This window comes from Molossus molossus, unplaced genomic scaffold (assembly GCF_014108415.1).
Source record: "Molossus molossus isolate mMolMol1 unplaced genomic scaffold, mMolMol1.p scaffold_m16_p_4, whole genome shotgun sequence".
NCBI classification, from domain to species: Eukaryota; Metazoa; Chordata; class Mammalia; order Chiroptera; family Molossidae; genus Molossus; species Molossus molossus.
This window is the reverse complement of record NW_023425377.1, coordinates 47,288,066-47,315,336: the sequence shown is the minus strand read 5'-3', so window position 1 is coordinate 47,315,336 and position 27,271 is coordinate 47,288,066. Positions and strand designations below refer to the sequence as shown.

The following is a 27,271-nucleotide window of genomic DNA, read 5'->3' as shown; positions in this document are numbered from 1 at the left end:
ATATAGATTTTTCAGTCTGGATATTTCAAATAAATGGAATCATGCAATATGTGGTCCTTTGGGGCTGGCTTCTTTCTTTCTTTCTTTTCTTTTTCTTTTTTTTGTTAATCCTCACCCAAGGAGATATACATATATATTTAAATATGTTTTTACTGATTTTTTTAGAGGGAGAGGAAGGAAGAGAGAGATAGAAACATAGATGTGAGAGAGAAACATCAATTGGCTGCCTCCTGCACACCCCCTGGTGGGGGTCAAACCCGAAACCTGGGCATGTGTCCTGACCAGGAATGGAACCAGGACCTCTCAGTCCATGGGACAACGCTCAATCCACCGAGCCACACTGACTGGGCCTGAGGATATTTTTTCCCATTGATTTTCAGAGAGAGTAGAAGGGAGGGAGGATGAGAGAGAGAAACATCGATGTGAGAGATATACATCAATCAGTTGCCTCCCGAACGTGCTACTGGGGTCAGGGTTTGAACCTGCAACCCAGGTACGTGCCCTTGACCAGGAATTGAACCCAAGACCCATCAGTCTGCAGGCCAATGCTCTAACCCCTGAATAAAACCAGCCAGGGCTGGGGCTTGCTTCTTTTTTCCTATGTGATTTTTTTCAGGCTTGTTCCATATTGTTGCATGTATCAGTACTTCATTCTTTTTTATTGCCAAATAATATTCTGTTGTATGGATACATCACATTTTATTTATTCCTTCATCAGTTGATGGACATTTGTTTTTTTTATTTTTATTTTTATTTTTTTATCCTCACCCGAGGACATTTTTTGTTCAGGTAGAGTGGGAGGGGGAGAGAGGAAGAGAGAGAGAGAGACAGAGAAACATCGATGTGAAAGGGACACATCGAGTGACTGCCACCCGCACGACCGACCAGGGCTGGGGACAAACTGCAACCAAGGTACATGCCCTTAGTGGGAACCGAACCCGGGTCTCTCGGGACCGCAGGCTGATGCTCTAACCGCTGAGCCAAACCGGCCAGGGCGGACATTTGGGTTGTGTCTAGTTTAGGGCTCTCATGAATAATGCTGTTATGTACATTTGTGTACTACAAGTTTTTGTGTGGACATAAGTTTTCATTTCTTTTGGTTATTTACCTAGCAGTGAAATTGCTGAATTGAATGATAACTCTAATTTTAGCATTTTGAAGAACTGCTAAACTGTTTTCCAAAGAGGCTGCATTATTTTACATATTCACCAATGTATGAGGGTTCAGTTTCTCTACATTCTTGCCTATACTTGTTATTGTATGTCTTTTTGATTATGGGTATTCTAGTGGGTGTAAAGTAGTACCTCATTGTGGTTTTGATTTTCATTTCTTTGATGGCTTATAATATTGAACATCTTTTCCTGTGCTTAGTCATCATTTGTAAATAACCTTTGGAGACGTGTTGTACAGGTTCTTAGATCCCTTTGGCTAACTTTGAAAAATTATAGTTGGTATTCAATATTATATTAGTTTCAGCTATACAGACTAGCGGTTAGACATTTATACAACTTACGAAGTGAATCCCTCAATAGGTCTAGTTATTACAATATTATTGACTATATTTCTTATGCTGTACTTCTCATCTCCATGACTATTTTGTAACTGGGCATAATTTGTGTTTCTCAATCCTTTCACCATTTTTCACTTAGTTCTCCCAATCCCCTCCCATCTGGCAACCATCATTAGTTTGTTTTCTGTATCTGTGAGTATGTTTGTGTTTTGTTTGTTCATTTGTTTTTCAGATTTCACATATAATTAAAATCATATGGTATTTGTCTAACTTATTTCACTTAGTATAATACCCTCTAGGTCCATCCATGTTGTCACAGATGGTAAGGTTTGATTCTTTTTTAAGGCTGAGTAATATTCCATTATATATATATATGTACCTAATCTTCTTAATCTAGTCATCGGTTGATGAACATTTAGGTTGCTTCCATATCTTGACTATTGTAAATAATACTGTAATGAATATAGGGGTGCAGATATCTTTTCAAATTAGTGTTTTAGAGTTCTTTGGATAAATACCTAGAAGTGGAATTGCTGGGTCATGAGGTAGTTCTATTTTTACTTTTTGAGGAATCTCATACTGTTTTCCATAGTGACTGCACCAATTTGCAGTTCTACAACCATGCATGAGGGTTCCCTTTTCTCCACATTCCTTGCCAGCCTTTGTTGTTTGTTGATGTATTGATGATAGCCATTCTGACAGGTGTGAAATGATGATAGCTCGTTGTGGTTTTAATTTGCATTTCTCCGATGATTAGTGATGTTGAGCATCTTTTCATACGTCTGTTGGCAATCTGTATATCCTCTTTGGAGAAATGTCTGTTCAGGTCCTTGACCCAATTTTAATTGGATCATTTGTTTTTTGGTGTTGCGTTGTACGAGTTCTTTACAATTTTTGGATATTAGCCCCTTATTGAATGTATCATTGGCAAATGAATATACTCCTATTGGTAGGTTGTTTTTTTGTTATATTGATGATTTCTATTTATTTATTTATTTTCCTCACCCGAGGATATTTTTCTACTTATTATCAGATAGAGTGGGAGGGAGGAAAGAGAGAGAGACAGACAGAAACATTGATGTGAGAGAGCAACATCAACTAGTTGCCTCCTGCACGACCCCTTTCAGGGCCGGGGACCGAACTGCAACCGAGGTACGTACCCTTGACCGGAATCAAACCTGTAACTCTTTGGTCCACGGGCCAACACTCTAACCACTGAGCAAGACTGGCCAGGGCTCCAGCACCATACATTGAAAAAACTATTATTTTCCTATTGAATGGTCTTGGCACCTATGTTGAATATCAGTTGACTACAAATGTGAGCATATATTTCTGGACTGTCAGTTCTGTTCCATTGATCTATATGTTCATTCTTATGCCAGTGCCACACTGTCTTGATTACTGTAGCTTTGTAGTAGATATTGAAATCAGGAGGTGTGAGTTCTGCAACTTCATTCTTTTTCAAGATTGTACAAATTATTCTGGGACCCTGAATTTCTATGTGAATTTTAGGATTGGCTTGCCACTTACCACAAAACAACCAACTGGTATTTAATTAGGGGATGCATTGAATCTGTCAATTTGACGAGTATTGACATCTTAATATTAAGTCTTCTGATCCTTGAACATGGGATGTTTCATTTATTTAGATCATCTTTAATTTCTTTCAAAATGTTTTGTAGTTTTCAAATAAGTTTTTCATGTCTTTCATTAAAGTTGTGCCCAAGTATTTTATTTATTTTTTATTTTTTTCTTTATTGAGTTCCAAAGAGAGGAAGGTAGAAGGAGAGACAGAAATATCGATGAGAGAGAACGTCAATTGTCTGCCTCCCACATGCCCCCCACAAGGGACCAGGCCCACAACCTGGGAATGTGCCCTGACTGGGAATTGAACCAGTGACCTCCTGGTACATGGGGTTGACACTCAACCACTGAGCTACACTGACTGGGCTGTCCAAATATTTTATTCTTTATGATAGTATTGCAGATGAAATATTCTTAATATTATTTTCATATTGTTCACTGCAAATTTATAGAAATGTAATTTATTTTATTTATTTATTTTTTGTTAATTCTCTCCCAAGGATATTTTCCCATTGAATTTTAGAGACAGTAGAAGGGAGGGTGCAGAGAGAGAGAAAGGGAAACATTGATGTGAGAGAGACACATCGATTGGTTGCCTCCTATACGACCCCAGCCGGGACCGGGACCAGGGATCGAATATGAAACCCAGGTACGTGCCCTTGACTAGAATCGAACCCACAACTCTTCAGTCTGCGGGCTGATACACTAACCCCTGAGCCAAACCAGCCAGGGCAAAATATAATTTATTTTTGTTTACTGATCTTGTATCCTGTAACCTTGCTAAACTTGTTTATTCTAATAGTTTTTCATTAGAGGATTCTTACAATTTTCTATATACAAGATCTTTGCACCTGGAAATAGAGATAGTTTTACTTCTTCCTTTCCAATCTGGATGCCTTTTTGTTTTCCTGTCTAGTTGCCCTGGCTAGAACCTCCGGTACAACATTGAATAGAAGTGGTGAAAGTAGACATCCTTGTCTTGTACCTGATCTAAGGGGAAAACTTTTAGTCTTTCACTGTTAAGTATGCTATTAAATGTGAGTTTTTCATAGATAATATGCTATGTAATCTGAATCTGGCCTCCCTTTAGAATCATCAAAGATTGCCCTGACATCAAAATGTTCTGTAGGAGTAGATTCGGTGTGTTTGTAGGAAGAGATGAGTTTAGGATCCTCCTACAGCACCATCTTGAACCAGAACCCAAAATTATCTTTTAATATCATAATCATGATACTGACATTGATATAAACCACTGTTTGTCTAGATTCCCTCCCTTTTACCTATATTCATTTGGGTGTTTGGGTGTGTGTGTTAATTTCTTACAATTTTTTTTTTTTAATCCTCACTCGAGGATACTTTTCCATTTTTGTTCAGATAGAGTGGGAGGGAGAGAGAGGAAGAGAGGGAGAGAGAGAGAAACATTGACGTGAGAGGGACACATCAACTGGTTGCCTCCTGCACGACCCCAACCAGGGCCTGGGATGAATTGCAACTGAGGTATGTGCCCTTGACTGGAATCGAACCCATGACTCTCTGATCCAGGTCTGATGCTCTAACCGCTGAGCCAAACCAGCCAGGGCAGTTTTCTTACAATTTTTTTTTTTTTGGTATGTGCCCCTATAAGAACTAAACCTGGGACTCTCTGGTCCACAGGCTGACACTCCAACCGCTGAGCCAAACCAGCCAGGGCAGTTTCTTACAATTTTATCACCTGTGTATTGATTACTTTTCCTAACTTCACCCACCTCCCTCTTATAACCTCCCTCCCCTGGCCCTAACCCTTGGCAACCACTAATCTTTTTTTTTTTTTAGTTTAATCTTTATAATTCTCTTTATATAACAGATACACATCCTGCACCATGTGCACTTGGGAACTCTAATAAATGAAACAGAACTAATTAAAACAAAAGTAGAAGGTGCCAGGCTGGTATGGCTCAGTGGTTGAGCGTTGAGGTCGCCGGTTCGATTCCCAGTCAGGGCGCATGCCCAGGTTGTGGGCCCGACCCCCAGTGGTCAAAGACATCTCTGACATCGATGTCTTTATCTCTCTCCCTCTCCCTTTCTCTCTCTCTAAAATCAATAAAGAAAAAAAAAGTAGAAGGCAATTGCAGCTCTTTTTTAAAACAAATTTTCCCCCCCTTTATTGATTTTACATAGAGAGGAAGGGAGAGAGAGAGAGAGATAGAAACATCGATGAGAGAGAACATCGACTGGCCGCCTCCTGCACGCCCCCGTCAGGGACCAGGCCCACAAGCTGGGCATGTGTCCCTACTGGGAATTGAACCGGTGACCTATTGGTGCATGGATTGACGTTCAGCCACTGAGCCACATTGGCCAGCCTGCAGTCTCTTTAAAATTTTTTTTTTCTTTATTTATATTTAGAGAGAAGGGAAGGAAAAGGGAGAGAGAAATAGAAATATTGGTGAGAGAGAACATCAGTTGGCCATCTCCTGCATGTCCACCACTTGGGATCAGGCCCACAACCTGGTGACCTCTTTTTTTTTTTAAATCATCATCCAAGGACTTGTTCAGGTAGAGTGGGAAGGAGAAAGAGGAAGAGAGAGAGAGAGAGAGAGAGAGAGAGAGAGAGAGAGAGAGAAACATTGATGTGAAGGTAACACATCGAGTGGTTGCTGCCTGCCACAACCAACCAGGGCCGGGGACAAACTGCAACCGAGGTACGTGCCCTTAGCGGGGACTGAACCCGGATCTCTCTGGACCGCAGGCCGACGCTCTAACCGCTATGCCAAACCGGCCAGGGCGAACTGGTTACCGCTTGATGCATGGGTTGATGCTCAACCACGGAGCTATACTGGCCAGGCCAATTGCAGTCTCTCTCTCTCTCTCTCTTTTTTTTTCCTTTATTGATTTAGAGAGAGAGGAAGTGAAAGGGAGAGAGAGATAGAAACATCGATGAGAGAGAACATTGATTGACCGCCTCCCACATGCCCCCCACTGGGGGTCAGGCCCACAATCTGGGCATGTGTCCTGGCCAGGAGTCAAACCAGCGACCTCTTGATGCATGGGTTGATGCTCAACCACTGAGCCACACCGGATGGACAATTGCAGTCTCTTTTAAAGCAGGAAGTTGCTCATGAGAAAATATCTCCTCATTCTTATATGGGTACTAATGGCTATAAAAGGAAGGCCACTATAGATGAGGAAAGAGCATTTCTCATATTTAACAATAAATAGGACATGAGAAAATGAGATCATATCTGAAATCCTGAGACATCCAGCTTATATTTGTTAATTTGATCTTCTGTTACATTCTCTTCCTATAAGTCTCACCATGGTAATATTTAAGTGAGTCTAAAAGATAGCTCTGACTCATTCTAAGAGAATGTGGGAAAACTGGAAAATGGGAAACATCAATCATTTCAAGGAAGAGATATGTTATTCTACTTATCTAAATTCTTATCATTCTCTCTCTTTTTTTGTTTTGTTAATTCTCACCTGAGGAAATATTTTCCATTGCTTTTTTTCTCTTTTTTTTAGTGTGGGAGTGGTGGGGGGTGAAGGAGCAACATCCATGTGAGAGAAACACTTGGATTGGTTGCCTCCCACAGGTGCCCTGACCAGGAGATCAAACCTGAGACCCTTTGATGCGAGGGCCAGTGCTGGAAACACTGAGCCACACTGGCCTGGGCTCATTTTCTTTTTTTAAAATAAAAAAATAGGAGAGTCAACCTCATTCGGACACAAAGTAGTTTTGAATATTAGGAGCTTTATTACCTGCACAGGGACTGCAGCCAACCTACGCAGAGGAGAACTGCAGCCCCAAGCTCAGGGGGAGGGTTGCTTATAGGACAGGGGTTACTCAAGAGTTTAGCAGAGCAAGCAAGCTACGTGTACAGAAGTGGATATCAGCAGTTAGTAGCTGCACAAGTTGTTTATTTTATATTTCTTAACATTTACTAGACCTCAGCCTTGAATGTCTCATTGCCCCGTCTGGCATCTCCTGATTAGTTAAGCTCATGGTCACTATCCTTGTGGTCATGGCTGATGCATACCTTCCTCTTCAAGAAATTTTGCAAAAACAACTCGGGTTCAAGGAACCCAGGAGAGGTTTCTTCTAGCGGATGGAGAATTACTGGGTTATAACAATTTTTTTATTTTTCAATTACATTTGACATCTAATATTATATTAGTTTTAGGTGTATACCCCAGTGATTAAACATTATATAACTTACTAAATGATCATCCCAATAAATCTCTTACCCATCTGACACCATACATAGTTTTTAGAATGTTATTGACTATATTCCCTGTGCTGTACTTTACATACCAATGACTATTCTGTAACAACCAGTTTGTACTTAATCACTTCACCTTTCTCACCCTTCCCCAACCCCCCTCCCATCTGGTAACTCTCAAAGTATTCTCTATATCTATGAGTATGGTTCTGTTCTACTTGTTCATTTTTTGTTGTTGTTTCTTTTAGATTCAATTGTTGATTGACATGTATTTACTGTCATTTTATTCTTGTTTGTTCTTTTTTCAGTCCTCACCCGAGGACATGTTAATTGACTTTAGAGAGAGGAGGGGGTGGAGGGAGAGAGAGAGAGAGAGAAAGAAATACCTATCATTTGCCTCTCGCAAGTACCCCAATCAGGGACCGAATCCACAACCTATGTATGTGCCCTGACTGGGAATTGTATCTGTGACCTTTTGGTGTACAGAGTGATGCTCTAACCAACTGAGCCGTACTAGCTAGAGCTGTTATTCGTGTGTGTGTGTGTGTGTGTGTGTATTTTATTTTTTTTGAAAATTTTTTTGTTAATCTTCACCTGAGGATATTTTTTCATTAATTTTTAGATAGTGTGGAAAGAAGGGAGGGAGAGAGAGAGAAACATATATGTTGTCTCCCGCATGACCCCAACCCAGGCTGGGGTTTAGACCTGCAACCCAGGTAACATGCCCTTGACCAGGAATCGAATCGGCAACCCTTTGGTCTGTGGGCCGATGCTCAAACCGCTAAACCAGACTGGCCAGGGCTATTTTTGTTTTTCTTTTTCTTAAAGAAGACCCTTTAACATTTCATGTAATACTGGTTTGCTGGTGATGAACTCATTTAGCTTCTTGGCTGGCAAGTTCTTTCTATGTTTCGATTCTAAATGATAGCTTTGTTGGGTAGAGTAATCTTGATTGTAGGTCCTTGGTTTTCATTGCTTTGAATATTTCTTGCCAGTCCCTTCTGGCCTGCAAAGTATCTGTTGAGAAATCAGCTGATAGTCTATGGGGGCTCCTTTGTAGGTAACGAACTGCTTTTCCCTTGCCGCTTTTAAGATTCTATCTTGTCTTTCACCTTTCGCATTTCAATTATGATGTGTCTTGATGTGGACCTCTTTGGGTTCATCTTGTTTGGGACTGTCTGCACTTCCTGAACTTATATGTCTATTTTCTTCATCAAGTTAGGGAAGTTTTCTGTCATTATTATTATTATTTTTTCTTTATTGATTTTTAGAGGGAGAGGAAGGGAGAGGGAGAGATAGAAACATCGATGAGAGAGAATATTGATTGACCACCTCCTGCATGCCCCCCACTGGGGATCGGGCCCACAACCTGGGCATGTATGTGCCCTGACTGGGAATCAAATGGGCCACCTCTTGGTGCATGAGTCGACGCTCAACCACTGAGCCACATTGGCCGGGCTGTCATTATTTATTTATTTAAATTTTTATTCCTTACCTGATGATATTTTTCCATTTATCATCAGACAGAGTGAGAGGGAGGGAGAGAGAGAGAGAGACAGAGAGAAACATCGATGTGATAGAACCACACTGACTGGCTGCCTGCCGCATGACCCGACCAGGGCTGGGGACGAATCTGAACTGAGTTACATGCCCTTGGCCAGATTCGAACCTGTGGACTAATTGGTTCACAGGCCGACGCTCTAACCGCTGTGCCAAACCAGCCAGGGCCATTATTTTTTTAAATAGGTTTTCAGCCCACTGGCTATTCTGAGAAGCCATCTTTGCATTGTTCTTGTGGATGCCTCTCCACTTGCCTTGATCACCTGCACTCGTACCTCCGTCACTGCCACGGATTCCAGCATCTTCTATGCCAGAGTCTGAACTATTGCTTTTTTTTAATCCACCACATTGGATCACTGGTATGCCCCACCATGTCAGATGCAGCTGTTGACATCATCTCTGAGATTACCATCAAGGACTTAAAGGAAAGAAGGAAGTTGTTGAGGAGGCAGAGAATGGAAGAGACACACCTGCTAATGGGAATGCTAATGAGGAAAATGGGGAGCAGGAGGCTGACAGGGTAGATGAAGAAGAAGAAGGAGGGGAGGAAGAGGAGGAAGGTGAGGGTGAGGAAAAGGATGGAGATGAAGAGGAGTAGGCTGAGGCAGCTACAGGCAAATGGGCAGCTGAAGATGAGGATGAGGATGTTGACACCAAGAAGCAGAAGACCAATGAGGATGACTACAGCAAAAAAAGGAAAAATTAAACTTAAAAAAAAAAAAGACCACCATGACCTTTTTTTAAAATTATTTTTTCCTTTATTGATTGATTGAGAGAGAGAGAGAGAGAGAAAGAGAGAGAGAGAGAAACATCAATGAGATAGAACATCATATGGCTGCCTCCGGCATGCCCCACACTGGGGATCAGGCCCCCAACCTGGGCATGTGTCCTGACCGGGAATCGAACCAGCGACCTCTTGGTGTGTGGGTTGATGCTCAACCACTGAGCCACACTGGCTGGACCACCATGACCTTTTTACCTTCCACTTCCCATCTCAGAATCTAAATGTGGTCACCTTCGAGTAGAGCAATGGTTCTCAACCTTCCTAATGCCGCGACCCTTTAGTTCCTCATGTTGTGGTGACCTCCAACCATAAAATTATTTTCACTGCTACTTCATAACTGTAATTTTGCTACTGTTATGAATCGCCATCAGAAATATGTGTTTTCCAACGGTCTTAGATGACCCCTGTGTAAGGGTCGTTCGACCCCCAAAGGGGTTGTGACCCACAGGTTGAGAACCACTGGGATACAGAGTCCCACCTGCCTGTCTGCCCACCTTGGGTAGTGTCACCCGCAGATGACATGCACTTTTCCCCACCTAGCCATAACCACAGTGTGAATTTGCAACAGGGGAGGAAAAAAGTACCAAAACTTCCAAGGCTTTGTTTTTTTCTTTTTCTCTTTCTCTTTCTTTTTCTTTTTCTTTTATCCTCACCCGAGGACATTGTTGTTTTTTTTTTTTTTTTTTTTTGCATTTATCTTCAGATAGAGCGGGAGCAAGGGAGGGAGAGAGAGAGAAACATCAATGTGAGAGAGACGCATCGAGTGGTTGCCAACCAGGAACAGGGACAAACCGCAACTGAGGTATGTGCCCTTAGTGGTAACCGAACCTGGGACTCTTTGGTCTGCGGGCTGATGCTCCAACCATTGAACCAAACCAGCCAGGGTTGCTTTTTTTCTTAAAAGTGCTTTAAAAAGGAAAATTTATTTGTATTTTTAATTTATATTTTATATTTTTGTATATATTGTTAGGGGTCAGCCATTTTTAATGATTTCGGGATGACCAAACAGCTTTTGGAGCGTTCTCTGTCCTACTTCTGACTTTATTTGTCATGTGACCATGTTCATTATAATCTCAAAGAACAAAAAAAACCTTGTAAAATAGCAAAAACAACAACAAAACAATCTTATTCTGAGCATCTCAGAAACTTTTTGTGTATGTACTTAGCTGTACTATAAGTGGTTGGTTTGTATGAGGTGGTTAAAAAGGCCAAAGATAGCTCTGGCGGGTTTGGCTCAGTGGTTAGAGTGTCGGCCTGCGATCCAGAGAGACCTGGGTTCAGTTTCCGCTGGAGGCGCATACTTCGGTTGCAGTTTTTCCCCGGCCCTTGTTGGCAGCCACTTGATGTGTCCCTTTCAGGTCGATGTTTCTCTCTCTCTCTCTCTTCCTCTCTCTCCCTCCCACTCTATCTGAACAAAAAATGGAAAAATGTTCTCGGTGAGGATGAAAAGAAAAAAAAAAAGGCCAAAGATAAAAAGGTTTCTTTTTTTCCCTTTTTTTGTCTGTGAAGTTGCTGTTTATATTTTTGGCCTGTTTGATGCACTTGTGAAGCAGTGTTGTCCAACAATAAACCGAAATTTAATTTTGTTGAGTTTTTCTTAAAAAAAAAAAAAAAAAAAGTAGGTTTTCAGTTTCTTGCTCTCTCACTTCTCCTTCTGGCACCCCCACGATGTGAATATTGGTACGTTTGAAGTTGTCCAAGAGACTTCTTATACTGTCTTAATTTTTTGGATTCCTTTTTCTTTTTGCTGTTCTGGTTGGGTGTTTTTTGCTTTCTTATATTCAAAATTACTGATTTGTTTCTTGACTTCATCTGCTTGACTGTTGATTCCCTATAAATTATTCTTCATTTCAGTTAGTGTATCTATGCCACTGAAGTTCTTTCTCACTAAGTTTTTTGAGCATCATTATAACCATTGTTTTGAACTCTGTATCTGGTAGTTTGCTTGCCTCCATTTCATTTTTTTCTGGAGATTTCTCCTGTTATTTCATTTGGGACTTTTTTTTTAATGTCTGTATTTTGGCAGCTTCCCTATGTTTGTTTCTATGTATTAGAGCTGCTATATCTCCTGGATGTGGTCAGGTGGTCTTGTGTAGTATGTGTCCTGTAGGGCCCAGTGTTGCAGCCTCCTCAGTCACCTGAGTTGGGTGCTCCAGTTGCACCCCTGTGTGGGCTATGTGCACTGTCCTGTTGTAGTTGACTCTTGATTTCTGTTGGTGTTCCTGGGAGGTATTGACCCTCAGGCCGGAGTTGTGAGGACTGGCCGTGACTACAGCAGAGGAACTGTTGTGCATGAGCAAGTCCTAGCAAGACTTGCTTTAGTGGGGCTTTGGTGCTGTCCAAGTCTGTCCCTTGAGAGTGTCACTTCTTGAGGTGGTAGGGTTGTAACCCGGTGTGTTCTGAATCTGTGTCTACCTGGTGCCCTGGACTGGGTCCTCCCGGGAGGTGTGAGCTCTGCCACTGCCTGTGCTGTGTGTGACGCTTCCCAGCACTACCTGTAGAGCAGTCTGCACAAGTAGGCTTGGAGGTGCCCAGGAGATGGCCAAGTTGTGAACCAAGGCCAACTACTGCTAGTGCTAGGCCTTGGATCATTTAGCAAGAGGGACGGGATACTCCGAGATCAGATGCTGCTTGTTTGACAGATTTTAGTAAAGTCCACAATGTGAGGCAAGAGAGGCAATTTGTATGGAAAAGCCTCTGCAGTGGCTTGGGTTGGGTTGCAAGTTGTTTGGGGTGGGGTCTCATGGAGTCACTAGGGTGGGGTGAACAATGTTAGCCAGGTTGATGGAGACTCCGACATGGCACCTGCCTGCTAGCTCTCTGTGTGGGTGTGTGTCTCAGAAAAGGAACAGTGGCACTTTTGTCTGGTAGAAAGCTGCCCCAGCTCTTACCCTGATGCCGAGCAATTCAGTTCCTCCCCATGTATCTCTGGTTTCTTTCAAGCTGCTGTCCCAATGCTAGAGCTCAGAGGGAGTGAGACCAAGTAAGTCCCTGTGCAGACCCTTTAAGAGGAACTGCCTGGTACTCCAGAAGCCCTCTGAGATATTACTCAGCCACAATCCCTGCTGGCTTTTACAGTTAGAAGTTATGGGGACTTCTCTTCCTGGCTCTGGAACCCTGTACTGGGAGATCTGTAGTGGGGCTGGGACCTTTGGCTCCTCTGGCAGGACCTCTGCAGCCGATTTTTATCCACCACACGTGGTTGTTGGACCAGCCTGTTCTGCCTTTCTGCCGCTCCTACCAGTCTTGATGTGGCTTCTTCTTTAAATCCTTAGTTGTAGTACGTAACATTCAGCTTGATTTCAGGTAGTTCTGTGATGGTTGTTCTGTAGTTTAGTTGTAATTTCGATGTGGTTATGGGAGGATTCAGCAAACACTAATCTTGTTTTCATTTCTAAAGTGTATAAATGTATATAAGTGTATCATGTTTTGAGATTGGCTTTTTTTTGCTCAACATACTTCTGTGAAGAGTCAACCAAGTTGTATGTATCAGTACAGTAAACACTCGATTTTGTGGACCTCACTTTAATGGACTTTGGATTTAACAGACAATTTCTAGGCCATGTGTCATGTGTGAAAATGAACACTGTTAATTTTTAAATGCTTTTAACCAATATTTGCCTATAATTAAATTAACAGGTTATTTTTTTGTTATTAATTCACTGCTTTTTTTGTGCTTTTAAAAAAAAACTTGTCTTTATTGTTGAATGTATTACAGTGCCCCTCATTTTCCCCGCCATTGACACCCCCTCACTTACACCCCCTTCCTGCCTTCCTCACACTATTGTCTGTGTCCATTGGTTAGGCATATATGCATATAAGTTATTTGGTATATCTCTTTGTGCCCTCCCTCCCCACTTCCCTTTGAGGTTTATCAGTCTAACATCCAATTTGTACTTCCTTTTTTTTTTATCCTCACTTGACAATTTTGCATTTATCTTCAGATGGAGTGGGGGGGAGAGAGGGAGGTAGAGACAGAGAACCATCGATGTGAGAGAGACACATCGACTGGTTGCCACCCACATGACCCCAACCAGGGCCAGGGACAACTGCATCCGAGGTATGTGCCCTTAGTGGAAACCGAACCTAGGACTCTCTGGTCCGCAGGATAACTGCTGAGCCAAACCGGCCAGGGGGTCCAATTTGTACTTCTAAATTCCTTCATCTTTTTCACCCGTCTCCCCAGCACCCTCCCAACTGGCAAGCAACAAAAAGTTCTTTGTATCTATGAGTCTGTTTCTGTTCTGCTTGCTCATTTTGTTTGTAGATTCAATTGTTGATAGATATGTATTTATTGTTCACATTTTTGTTGTTGTTCTCCTTCAAGAAGACCTGTCAACATTTCATATAATACTGGTTTGGTGGTGATGAACTCCTTTAGCTTTTTGTGTTTTTTTAGGGGGGGGATAAAAAATTTTATTTTATTTTACTTATTTATTTAATTTTATTTTTAATTTAATTTTGTTACAGATATTCTCCTTTTTTACCCCATTGACAACCTCCTCCATATCCCCCCTGCCCTGTCCCTGGCTTTGTTGTCCATGTCTATTGGTTATGCATACATGCATATAAGTTCTGTGGTTTTATCTCTTCCCTCCCCCCAAAACCCCCTCTTTTGAGGGTTGTCAGTCTGTACCCTACTTCCATGTTTCTGGGTCTACCCTATTCCTCAGACTGTTATGTTCATTATATTTCATAAATAAGTGAGATTATGTGGTATTTGTCCTTTTCTGCTTGGCTTGTTTCCCTTAGGATAATACTTTCCAGGTCCCTCTATGTCGTCTCAAAGGATAAGAGATCTTTCTTTCTTACAGCTGCATAGTACTCCATTGTGTATATGTACCACAGCTTTGTTATCCATTTGTCTACTGATGGACACTTGGGCCGTTTCCAGGTCTTAGCTATTGTAAATAGTGCTGCTATGAACATGGGGGTACATATATTCTTTCTGATTGGTGTTTCAGGCTTCTTAGGGCATATTCCTAGAAGTGGGATCACTGGGTCAAATGGAAGTTCAATTTTTACATTTTTGAGGTGCCACCATATTGTTTTCCACAGTGGCTGCACCAGTCTGCATTCCCACAAGCATTGCACTAGAGTCCCCTTTTCTCCACACCCTCGCCAACACTTGTTGTTTGATGATTTGTTGATGGTGGCCATTCTGACAGGTGTGAGGTGATACCTCACTGTAGTTTTAATTTGCATCTCTCTGATGATTAGTGATGTTGAGCATTTCTTCATATGTCTCTTGGCCATTTGTATGTCCTGTTTGGAGAGGTGTCCATTCAGCTCCTCTGCCCATTTTTTAATTGGGTTCCTTATCTTCCTTTTGTTGAGTTGTATGAGTACTGTATATATTTTGGAAAATAACCCCTTATCTGATGTATCATTGGCACTGATGTTCTCCCATACAGTGGGTTGCATTTCCATTTTGATGGTTGTTGTGCAGAAGCTTTTTAGTTTGGTCTAGTCTCGTTTATTAATTTTTTCCTTTGTTTCTTTAACCCTAGGCGATAATATTGGTAAAAATTCTGTTCTGCATGATGTCCGATATTTTGTTGCCTACATTTTCTTCCAGAATTTTTATGGATTTACGGGTCACATTTAAGTCTTTTATCCATTTTGAGTTTATTTTTGTATATGGTGTAAGTTGATGGTCTAGTTTCATTTTTTTTGCATGTAGCTGTCCAATTTTCCCAACATCATTTATTAAAGCAGCTGTCTTTACTCCACTGTATGCTCTTGCACCTTGTGTCAAATATTAATTAAGCATATTGCCTTGGGTCCATTTCTGGGTTCTCTGTTCTGTTCCACTGATCTATATGCCTGTTCTTGTGCCAGTACCAGGCTGTTTTGATTACAGTGGCTTTGTAGTATAATCTGATATCTGGTATTGTGATCCCACCTACTTTGTCCTTCTTTTTCAAGATAGCTGTGGCTATTCAGGGTCTTTTTTGTTCCATATGAACTTTTAAAGTATTTGTTCTAGTTCTGTGAAATACATCGTTGGTAGTTTGATGGGGATTGCATTGAATCTATAGATTGCTTTGGGTAATATGGACATTTTAATGATGTTAATTCTTCCAATCCATGAACAAGATATGGGCTTCCACTTTTTTATATCTTCCTCTATTTCTTTTTTCAATGTCCTGTAGTTTTCTGCAAATAGGTTCTTTACTTCTTCGGTCAAGTTTCTTTCTAGATATCTTTTTTTTTTTTTTTTTGCCACGATGGTAAATGGGATTGTTTTTTCAGTTTCTCTTTCTGTGAGTTCATCATTGGTGTATAAGAATGCTGTCGATTTCTTTTCTTTCTTTTTTTTTTTATCCTCACCCGAGGATATTTTTCCATTTTTTGTACAGATAGAATGGGAGGGAGAGAGAGGAAGGGAGAGAGAGTGAGAAATATCGACGTGAAGGGACACATCAAGTGGCTGCCACCCTCACGACCAACCAGGGCCGGGGACAAACTGCAACCGAGGTACGTGCCCTTAGCGGGAACTGAACCCGGGTCTCTCCAGACCGCAGGCCGACGCTCTAACCGCCGAGCCAAACTGGCCAGGGCTGCTGTTGATTTCTTGACGTTAATTTTGTGTCCTGCTACTTTGCCAAATTCATTTATTAAGTCTAGTAGATTTCTGATGGAGTCTTTAGGGTTTTCTATGTATAATATCATGTCATCTGCAAACAATGACAGTTTCACTTCCTCCTTTCCAATTTGGATCCCTTTTATTTTTTCTTCATGGTAATTGCTGTGGCTAAGACTTCCAGTGCTATGTTAAATAGGAATTGCAAAAGTGGGCATCCCTGTCTTGTTCCTGTTCTTAAGGGAAATGCTTTTAGTTTTTGCCCATTGAGTATGATGTTGGCTGTAGGTCTTTCATATATGGCCTTATTATGTTGAGATATGATCCCTCTATTCCCACATTGCTGAGCGTTTTTATCAGAAATGGATGCTGGATTTTGTCGAAGGCTTTTTCAGCATCTATTGATATGATCATGTGGTTTTTATTCTTCATTTTGTTTATGTGATGTATCACATTTATTGATTTGCGAATATTGTACCAGCCTTATATCCCTGGGATGAATCCCACTTGGTCATGGTGAATAATTTTTTTGATGTATTGCTGGATTTGATTTGCTAGTATTTTGTTCAGGATTTTGCATCTATGTTTATCAGGGATGTTGGCCAGCAATTTTCTTTCTTTGTAATGTCTTTTTCTGGTTTTGGAATTAGAATTATGCTGGCCTTATAAAACGAGTTTGGAAGTCTTCTTTCTTCTTGAATTTTTTTTTTTTTTTTTTTTTATCCTCACCCGAGGACATTTTTCCATTTTTTGTTCAGGTAGAGTGGGAGAGAGAGAGAGGAACAGAGAGAGAGAAACATCGATGTGAAGGGACACATTGAGTGGTTGCCACCCGCACAACCGACCAGGGCTGGGGACAAATTGCAACCGAGGCACGCGCCCCTAGCGGGAACCGAACCCGAATCTCTCAGGACCGCAGGCCGACGCTCTAACCGCTGAGCCAAACCAGCCAGGGCTCTTCTTGAATTTTTTTGAAATAGTTTGAGGAGAATAGTTTGAGGTGTTAGTTCTTCTTTGAAATGTTCCGTAAAACTACCCTGTGAAACCATCCAGGCCTGGGCTTTTGTTTGCTTGGAGAGTCTTGATTACCTCTTCGATTTCCTTAGTTGTTACTGGTCTGTTCATGTTTTCTGTCTCTTCCCAGTTCAGTTTTGGGAGACTCTGTTTCTAGAACTTTGTCCATTTTGCTTAGATTGTTGAATTTGTTGCCACATAATTGTTCATAGTGGCTGTTAACGATCTTTTGTATTTCTGTGGTGTCAGTTGTTACTTCTCCTCTTTCATTTCTGATTTTGTGTATTTGGATTCTCTCTCTTTGTTTCTTGGTGAGTCCAGCTAAGCGTCCATCAATCTTGTTAATCTTTTTTATCCTCACCCGAGGATATTTTTTGTTCAGGTAGAGTGGGAGGGAGAGAGAGGAACAGAGAGAGAGAGAGAAACATCGACGTGAAAGGAACACATCGAGTGGCTGCCACCCGCACAACCGACCAGGGCCGGGGACAAACTGCAACCGAGGTACATGCCCTTAGCGGGAACCGAACCCGGGTCTCTCAGGACCGCAGGCCGACGCTCTAACCGCTGAACCAAACCGGCCAGGGCTTGTTAATCTTTTTGAAAAACCTGCTCTTTGTTTCATTGATCCTTTGAATTGTTTTTTTGGTCTCTATGTCATTTATTTCTGCTTTGATCTTTACTATTTCCTTTCTTCTACTTGCTCTGTTTTTTTTGTCTCCTTTCTAATTCTTTAGGTTGTGAGGTTAGACAGTCAATTAGAAATTTTTTTGTTTCTTGAGGTAGGCCTGTAGTGCTATGAACTTCCCTCAGAACTGCTTTTGCTGCATCCCATAGATTTTGTGTTGTTGTGTGTTCATTTTCATTGGTTTCCGGGAAGTTTTTAATTTCTTCCTTGATCTCCATGGTAACCCATTCTTCAACACATGGAGGCTTAATAGCATGGTATTAAACAATGAATGGGTTACCATGGAGATCAAGGAAGAAATTAAAAACTTCCCGGAAACCAATGAAAATGAACACACAACAACACCATGCTATTAAGCCTCCATGTGTTGAAATGTCTGTGCATGTTCTTGTTGCAATTGATTTCTAGTTTCATGCCATTGTGATCTGAGAAGATACTTGATAAGATTTCAATCTTCCTGAACTTGTAGAGATTTAGTTTGTGTCCTATCATGTGGTCTGTCTTTGAGAATGTCCCATGTGCATTTGAGAAGAATGTGAATTCTGTAGTTTGGGGGTGGAATTCTCTGTAGATATCTATTAAATTTATTTGGTCTAGTGCTTCATTTAGAGTCTTTGTTTCCTTGCTAATTTTTTGTCTAGAGGATCTATCCATGGTGTCAGCAGGGTGTTGAAGTCCCCTGCTTTGATTGTATTGCTGTCGATTTCTCCTTTGAAGTCCTCCAGAAGATTTTTAATATATTTTGGTGCTCCTATATTGGGTGAATATATGTTTATCAAGGTTATATCTTCCTGTTGGATAGATCCTTTCAATATTATGTAGTGGCCGTCTTTGTCTCTAGGTATGGCCTTCAGTTTGAAATGTATTTTATCAGGTATGAGTATTGCTACTGCAGCTCTTTTTTTTCTTTTCATTTGCTTGGAAGATTTTTTTCCATTTCTTCACCTTCAACCTATGAGTCTTTTGTTGTGAGGTGAGTCTCTTGTAAACAACATATAGATGAGTCATGCTTTCTTATCCAATCAGCTACTCTGTATCTTTTATTGGAGCATTCAATCCATTTACATTTAAGATGATTATTGATATGTACTTATTTATTGCCATTTTTGTTTAGTGTGGTTCTACTTTTCTTCCTATTTCTTCTACTAATTACAGCAGTCCTTTTAACATTTCTTGCAGTGCTTGTTTGGTGCTAGTGTATTCCCTCAGCCTTTTTTTGTCTGGGAAACTCTTTATTTGACCTTCTATTTTGAATTACAGCCTTGCTGGGTAGAGTTGTCTTGGATTCAGATATTTGTTTTTCATGACCTTGATTACTTCATGCCATTCCCTTCTGTCCTGTAGTGTTTTCTTTTGAGAAGTCAGCTTGATAGCCTTATGAGGGTTCCTTTGTAGATAACCTGTTGCTTATCTCTTGCTGCTTTTAGGATTCTCTCTTTGTCTTTAATTTTTGGCATTTTAATTACTATGTGTCTTGGTGTGGGCCTGTTTGGGTTCTTCTTACTTGGGCCTCTTTGTGCTTCTTGAACTTGAATGCCTTCTTCCTTCACCAAATTAGGGAAGTTTTCTCTGACTATATTTCTTCAAATATATTCTCTCACCCTTGCCCATTTTCTTCTACTTTGCGGACTCCTATGATGTGAATATTATTACGTTTCCAGTTGTCCCACAGTTCTCTTAAGCCGTCTTCCTGTTTTTTAATAGTTTTTTCCTTTTGTTTTTCTGATTGGTTGATTTTTTTTCTACCCTGTATTCTAATTCACTGATCCGGTCCTCAGCTTCCTCTACTCTGCTCTTTAGACCTTCCAATGTGTTCTTTATTTCTGATATGTCATTCTTGATTTCTTCTTGGTGGTTTTTAATGTCCAATTCATTGATTTTCAACATCTCTATGTCCTTACTCATGCTGATGAGCTTCCTCAAGATCATGGTTCTGAATTCTAGCTCTGTTAACTTGCCTAACTGCTCCACATTTATCTCATCTTTGGTAGAGTTCTCTTGTTCTTTCATTTGGCTTTTATTTCTGTTTCACCATTTTGGCTATCACAGTAGGCTTTGGAGCCTGCCAGATTTTCCCTGTGGGTGTTGGTGTTCTGCCTTTTGTGGCTCCTTCTTCTTGGTTTGGATGAGCGAGGGAGGACCCACGTTAAACACCACTGTCAAGTCTTAGTTTCCTGGTTAGAGTTGCTAGCCCGGGAATGGTACAGTTATCCTCTAGCTTTTTGTCTGGAGGTTATCAGTCGAGGTTACTTGAAGAGTTTTGGGTTGTCAGTTGAATGAAAAACTCCCTCAGGTGCTCAGCGTAAGGGGATTTCCCAAGGGTGGGGCGAATGCTTGTTGTTAGTAAGCCTCAATTTGCATTTCAATGGCCCACCTGGGTGGGGTTGAATCTCAGAGAAGAGGGGTTGCCACCTCTGTCCTGAGCCCTGGGAAGGAGCAAGATGGCCACCGTCCTGCATGGCTGCAACTCAGCAAAAGCTCTGAGCCCCCTCCAAATCCCGAGTGTCCCGACACAGTTCCAGTCCAGTCTGCCCTTCCTCTGCTGGAGCCTCAGGTAAGTGGCTGTGGCTGTTTTAGTGTCTGTCCCTGATCTGTGCTGTAGAGCCGTTTGGACATTTAACCTGAGGGCGCTGCTCACAGCTAAGGCCACTGCTGTCTGTTTTCTCCCAGCTCCCTCTCGCGCCTCCACAATCTTACCAGGATCAAGTCAGTGTCCCTGGTTATATGATTCTTGCAAGCTGCTCTCTGTTGCTTCTTCCCGTCGATTTGTCTGTGTTTTAGTTGTAATTCCAGTTTGTTCCTGGGAGACAGTCTGTGTAGCTTCCATTCACTCCGCCGCCATTTTGGAATATCCTCCTTTAGCTTTTCGTAATCTGGGAAACTCTTGATATATCCATCAATTCTAAATGATAGGTTTGTAGGATAGAGTAACCTTGTAGGTCATTGCTTTTCATCACTTTGAATATCTCTTGCTACTCCCTTCTGGCCTGCAAAGTTTCTTTTGAGAAATCAGCTGACAGTCTTATGGGAACTCCCTTGTAGGTAACTAACTGCTTTTCTCTTGCTGCTTTTCAGAGTCTCTCTTTGTCTTGAACCTTTTGCATTTTGATGATGATGTGTCTTGGTGTGGACCTCTTCAGGTTCATCTCGTTTGAGACTGTCTGTGCTTCCTGGACTTGTATGTCTGTTTCCTTCACAATTTAGGGAATTTTTCTGTCTTTATTGTTTTCAAATAGTTTTTCAATTTTTTGCTCGCTCTCTCTTCTCCTTCTGGCACCCCCATGATGCGAATGTTGGCACGCTTTTCGTTGTCTCAGAGGCTCCTTACACTATTTCTAATTTTTTTGTATTTTTTCTGATTTGGTGTTTTTTTGTTCCTTATATTCCAAATCGATTATTTGCTTCTTAGCTTCACCTACTCTACTGATTCCCTATAAATTATTTTTTATTTCAGTTAGTGCATCCTTTATTTCTGACTGATCCTTTTTTTTTTTTTATCCTCACCCGAGGATATTTTTCCATTTTTTGTACAGATAGAGAGGGAGGGAGAGAGAGGAAGGGAGAGAGAGAGAGAAACATCGACATGAAGGGACACATCGAGTGGCTGCCACCCGCACGACCAACCAGGGCCGGGGACAAACTGCAACTGAAGTACATGCCCTTAGCGGGAACCGAACCCGGGTCTCTCCGGACCGCAGGCCGACGCTCTCACCGCTGAGCCAAACCGGCCAGGGCCTGACTGATCCCTTTTTATGCTTTTGAGATTCTCACTAAGTTCCTTGACATTTTTACTAAGTTTATTGAGCATCCTTATAACCTTTTGAAATCTCTATCTGTTAGATTGCTTATCTCTTTTTCGTTTAGTTCTTTTCCTAGAGTTCTGTGCTGTTCTTTCATTTTGGACATGTTTGTTTGTCTCCTCATTTTGGTTTTCTCCCTGTGTTTATTTCTTTGTATTAGGTATAGTTGCTATGTCTCCTAGGCTTCCTATGGTGGTCTACTGTAGTAGGTGTCCAGTCGGATCCAGTGGCACAGCCTTCCTGGACTCCCCAGCTGGGCCTTCAAGGTGCACCCCTTGTGTGGACTGTCCAGTCTTCTGTTGCAATTGAGTCTTGATTGTTATTGGCACATCAATGGAGGGATTTACTCAGGCTGATCAGCTGCAAGGATGGGCTATGTACTGAACACTCACCTCTGATTGAAGGATCAGCTGTGCAGGGCCCACAACACAGAGCAACACTTACTTCAGCAGGGCTCTGGTACCCACTGTACCCATTCTTTGAGTATGTTGCTTGTGGAGGTGGTTGGGTGGTGGTGCTTTGATTTGGTCTGAAGCTGTGCACTGGGTGTGCTCACTCTGGGGCAAGTTCACCTTCTGCCTGTGTTCTACCTGAGACCAGCAACCTACAGATGGCTGCTTCATGTGCTGATCTTGGAAGTGCCCAGGCAAAGCCAAGCTGTGAACCAAGGCTGGTTGCTTCTAGTGCCAGGCCTAGGGCCAGTTAGCTAGCAGTATGGGGCTCCCTGAGGTCAGGAGCGCGTTGTTTCATCAAATTTTAAGGAAAATCTGAAGCAAGAGCCAACATAGGCCAGTCCTGTGGAAACAGCTTGGGTGGCCTGAAAGTTGGGTGGGGCAGGGCCTCCCAGAATCACCAGAATGGGGTTAACTGTGAGCTAGTTTGCTGGAGTCTCATATGGCGCACATCTGACTGCCCTATGGGGGAAGGGCTTACCAAAGGAACAGTGGTCTGTCCCAGAGAAAGCTGCCTTTCACCAGCAAGTCTGTCCCAGAGAAAGCTGCCGTTCCAACTCTCGCCCCAATGCCAAACAACTCAGTTTTCCCCTGTATGTCTCTGGTGCCTTTCAAGCTGCCTCCCCTACACTGGAGTCTTGTAGGAGTGGGTCGAGTAAGTCTGGGCGCAGGTCCTTTAAGAGGAACTGCCTGTGACTCCAGCAGCCTCAGCCTCCCATATCCTCAATTCCTGTTGAATTGAAGTTATGGGGATTTCTCTTCCTGGTACTGGAACCCTGAGCTGGGATGCCTGATGTCGGATTGGGACTTCTTGCTCCTCAGGAGGACTTTCCCAGTTGAGGTAACCCTCCTGGTTTTATTTGCCACACATGAGTGTGGGACCAGCCCGTCTGCATCTCTGCCCCTCCTACTAGTCTCCATGTGGCTTGTTTAATTTCATAGTTGTAGGACTTCCATTCAGCTCGATTTCAGGTTGTTTTGTTCTGTAGTTTAGTTGTAATATCTTTTCTTTATTGATTTTAGAGAGAGAGAGGAACGGAGAGGGGTAGAGAGAAACATCAGTGAGAGAGAACATTGACTAGCTGCCTCCTGCATTCCTCCCACTGGAGATTGGGCCCATAACCTGGACATGCCCTGACTGGGAATCGAACTGGCGATCTCTTGGTTCATGGGTCAGTGCTCAACCAGTGAGGCACTTCCCCTGGGCTAGTTGTAATTTTGATGTGGTTGTGGGAGGAGAGCAGTACCTACACTGCCATCTTGACTGGACGTTTCTTTTTTGTGTGTGCATTTATTTATTTATTTAAGAGAGAGAGGAAGGGAGGGATAGATAGAAACATTGATGTGAGAGAGAAACATCAATGGGCTGAATTCTGCACGCCCCCTACTGGGAATCCTGCCTGCAACCTGGGCATATTCCCCTACTGTGAATCAAATCAGGACCTCTCAGTCCATGGGACAATGCTCAGGCACACTGAGCAATTCATTGTTATTTTTAACAAATTTTAGTGAATAGGCCACATGAATAAATATTATATATTTACAGCCCCCATTGGTGTGGCTCAGGTGGTTGAGTGTCATCCTGAGAGGTTACCAGTTTGATTTCCAGTCTTGCCATATGCCTAGCTTGTGGGTTAGATCCCTAGTTGGGGCCGTGCAGGAGGCAGCCAGTCAATGTTTCTCTCTGTCCTTCTTCCCTCCTCTCTCTCTAAAATCAATTAAAAACATATATATTCATAAAAATACAGTCTTTAGCCCAGCCATGTGGTTGAGTGGTTAAGCATCGACCCATACACCAAGAGGTCACCTGTTCAGTTTCTGGTCAGGGCACATGCCCAGGTTGTGGGCCAAATCCCAAGTGGGAGGCATGCAGGAGGTGGCCAGCCATTCCATACTCTCTCTCATCAATGTTTATATCTCTCTCTCCCTCTCCCTTCTTTTCTTTCTCAATTCGATAAAGAAAAAAAAATAGTCTCCGTATTTAAATCCAAGAGTCACCGCTTGTAAACAATTTTCTGCAAATTATTAGCATGTGATCACACTGCATTGTGTGCATGTGGTGTGACTTTCTGTAGAAGTTTTAATGCATGTCCACTGATGTTTCAATGTGTGCTAAGCCACACCCCAGCCCTGTGCAGTTGCATACTTGCAGTGACTGGTGAATGCTTGCATTTACTAGATCTATTCAGTATAAATTTAAAATTATAGTAGTATATATAGATAACTTTTCTGTGAAATTAAACTTTTCATACATAATTAAAACATTTTTGTTGTTGTTAATTTTCACCTGAGGATACTTTTTCATTGATTTTTAGATAGAATGGAAGGGAGTTCAGGAGGGAGGGAGAGAGACATTAGATTGGTTGCCTCCTGCTTGACCTGACCAGGGCTGGGGATCAAACCTGAAACCCAGGTATGTGTCCTTGACCGGGAATTGACCTGCAACCCTCTTATCCTCGGGCTGTAGCTCTGACTGCTGAGCCAAACCAGCTAGGGTCATACATACTTAATTTTAATTACATAAACTTGTCTACATTAGTAAAAAAGGTTAACTAATTTGTAAATTTTTAAATATACACATTCAGAAAACCTACTTTATTATATAATGGACTTTTAACTTTAACTGACACTCCTTCCCCTGAATTAGTCTGTTATATCGAGGTTTTGCTTGTGGGTGTTCATTCCTTTTTATTGCTAAGAATGTTCCGCTGTATATATGTACCACAGCTTGTTCAGCCGTTCACCTGTTGAAGGACATTGAACTGATTTCTGATTTTGGCTGTTACAAATAAAGTTGCTGTGAACATTTGTGTACAGATTTTGTGTGAACATAATTTTTATTTCTTTGGGATAAATGCCTAAGAGTGCAGTTATTGGATTATATGGTAGTTGCATGTTCAGTTTTAAAAGAAACTGCAACAACTGTTTTCAGAGTGGTTGTACCATTCTACATTCCCACCAGCATTGTATGAGTGACCCAGTTTCATTGTATATTTGCCAGCATTTGGTGGTGTGACTGTTTTAAATTTTACCCATTCTATAAGTATGTAGTATTATCTCATTGTAGTCCTAATATGATTTATTTTGAATTAATTTTATATAAAGTGTAAAGTTTAGGTCAAGGTTCATTATTTTTTTGCCTGTGGATGTCGACTTGCTCTAATACTATTTTTGAAAAGGCTTCCGCCACAGAATTGGGTTTGAAGTTTTTTCAGCTTAACAATAACTCACAACCTTCGGACGAACTACATTTGAAGTTTTTTCAGAAATGAATTTGAGCATATTTGTGTTGGTCTATTTGTGAGCTCTTTATTCTGCTCCATTGATCTTTTTGTCTATTCCTCTGCCAGTACTACACTATCTTGATTACTGAAGCTATATAGTAAGCCTTAATATTGAGTAGAGTAATTCCTCTCACTTTATTCCTTTGTGTTCAGTCTTCTAACCCATGAGCATGGTGTGTCTTATTTAGATCTTTGATTTTTAAAAATTACTTAAAAGAGAAAATACTTAGGTATAAATTTAACAAAACACACAGTATGCAGTGAGATATTTTTTGAGGCCCTGTGGAGATTGGCAACAATCTTTGAGGTAATAAAGACCCGCTCACAGGACAGAGAAGTAACACTCCTTTTGGGATTCCAAATGATGGCTACTGCTTCTTGCTTTCGTCTGCTGTAGAACCTGATGAGTGTTCCCAGATCCTCTTTTCTTTCTGTTACTCTGGATCTTCATCCCAAGCAAAGAGTCCTTAATCGGGGTGGGGAGAATGATGCTTTCTTCCTCCTAAAGCTGAGGCCCTGTTCGTCTTTACAGCATGTCGAGCAGAGCCTGAAATTCTTCCTTATGAAGGGTGCTACTGGTAGTCCTGGAGGTCCTCTTCCTGGGGATTTCCCTTTAGAAATGCTTGCACTGGGTTCTGAAGCTTTGGAATTGAGAGTTCATCTTAGAGTCTAGGGTTTTGCAGAGAATGTCTCACTATGTACAGGCTTTTATAGTTTCCTTTTGAGAAAAGATTTATTAACCTCCTTATTTTGCCATAACAGTAATCAGAAGTTTTGTTGAATTTTAGTCAAGGTGTTATGCCTGTGTAACTACCGCCACAATCAAGATATAGAACACTTCGTCTGGCTGGTGTGATTCAGTGTTTTAGCATTGACCCATGCACCAAGTGGTCGCTGGTTCGATTATTGGTCAGGACACATGCCCACGTTGTGGGCCCAATCCCCAGTGGAGGCATGCAGGAGGTGGCCAGTTGATGCTCTCTCTCATTGATGTTTCTATCTTTCTCTCTCTCTCAAATCAATAAAAGGAAAAAAAAAAAAAAAAAAAAAGGATATAGAACACTTCCATGATCCCAAAAGGTGCTCAGTGCCCTTTCCCAGTCATTTTTGTTCCTCGCTGATTCTGGCTGCTGGCAAATACTGGTCTGTTTATTTTTCACTATTGATTAATCTTCTCTAGTATTTCATATAAATAGAATTGTATAGTAAGTACTCTTTTGTGTCTTCTGTTTTGACTCAGCATATGTTTTATGTAGGTTTTTTGTTGAGTAGTTTTCCATTGTATAGACTATAATTTGTTTATTACCCTTTTAAACGTATTTTTTAAATTGATTTTTAGAGAGAAAGGAAAGGAGAGAGTGAGAGAGAAAGAGAAAGATTGATGTGAGAGTGGTATATCGATCAGCTGCCTCCTGCACACCCCCTACCAGGTATTGAAACAGCAACCTTTTGGTGCATGGGATGATGCCCAACCAAGTGAGCCACACTAGCCAGGGCTAGCTATTCTCTTGATGGGTATTTGGATTATTTCTGATTTTTGTCTATTATGAATAGGGCTGCTGTGAACATTTATTCTTTATTTCTCTTGGGTAAATATCTGAAGTGGAATGGCTAGGTCATATAGTAGGTGAATGTTTCACTTTTTACAAAACTGCCAAACTGTTTTCCAGAGTAATTGTACCATTTTGTATTCCTACCAGCAATGTATCAGAGTTCCAGTTGCTCTGGGTCCTTGTTAGCACTTAGTATTTTCAGTCTTAGCTATGCTAGTGGATGTGTTAGTGGTACCTCAGTGTGTTTTTTTTTCCTAATAAAC

General features: G+C 41.5%; 1 protein-coding gene and 1 pseudogene across 2 annotated transcripts in view; both read left to right on the top strand.

The window, feature by feature from the left end:
* Positions 1–27,271, top strand: part of UIMC1 (ubiquitin interaction motif containing 1) — a 175,207-nt gene that overhangs the window by 6,063 nt on the left and 141,873 nt on the right. The window lies entirely within an intron of this gene.
* LOC118643758 lies at positions 9,222–9,556 on the top strand (annotated as a pseudogene).